The following is a 1,006-nucleotide window of genomic DNA, read 5'->3' as shown; positions in this document are numbered from 1 at the left end:
CCATACATCTCATTAGCAAGGACACCCTCCTAGCTGCCAGATGCCAAAACGGTTAAAGCAGCCCTGTACATCCCGATCTAGACCGTTGATTATAATTGTAAGGATGGATCTAGGGCCCTTAGATAAAAATTAGATGACAGATTCGGTGCCTTTTATTCCTAGCCTTTGGATCCATTTCGTAAGGCACGATCCTTGACCGTTGGATTAAGGGGAGAAATGACAGATATTTTGAACGGAATCCCGACCCTCCATTTTTATTCTCTTTAATTCTCAGGCATCAGATTATGTCTTTTTGAATCCAAGCCTTCCGTCTCCCCTTGATAAGATCCTAACCCTTTATTTTGGGCACCCATTCCCTATAAATACCTGCATGTAACACTGTAGAAGAAAAAAAAGAAGCTGGTATTATTGTGGAAAGACTCTGGACTTTGATTTAGTCTTCCTACTTGTTATTCAGAGCTTTCAAAGTGTTGAGGAACTTTAGAAACTAGTTTTCGGAAGTATTTCATCGAAAAGAACTTTAAATACTATGACTTTCATTTTCAGTTCTTGTGCACCACCCTTTGAAACCATCTTCACTCCGCCTCATTCCCACCGCTCTAGTATCTATGCATTACCCTCCGAGTTCAACTTCGTTTCGACCTATTCCCATTACCTCGGGTAAGTTCAAGTGCTTTGGTCATCAACTTTCACCTCTCCAAGATTTTTGGATACCAAAGTTAGCTCGTCTGTCTCCTTAACTTTCCATAGGTAAGCGCCTAAACTATTATTTTGTTGAATATCCTTAGTTTTTTTTCTCCACTTTTCTTTTAAAGTTTCTTTTATATCCAATCGCACTAAATCTCAAAATAGGTTATCTAGACCCGTAGTTATTTCCCGTGCCTCCTTTTTATTCATTCGTAAACTCCATTTATCGTCCCTTAGTTTTCATTCCTTTCAAGAGTAGATGTTCAAATCATTGGCGACTCGTAAATACTCTAATGAGTATAGGCAGGAGTATTTTAAC

The sequence above is a fragment of the Hevea brasiliensis genome, chromosome 18 (genome assembly GCF_030052815.1).
Source record: "Hevea brasiliensis isolate MT/VB/25A 57/8 chromosome 18, ASM3005281v1, whole genome shotgun sequence".
Taxonomy (NCBI): Eukaryota; Viridiplantae; Streptophyta; class Magnoliopsida; order Malpighiales; family Euphorbiaceae; genus Hevea; species Hevea brasiliensis.
Note: the sequence above shows the minus strand (reverse complement) of the source record.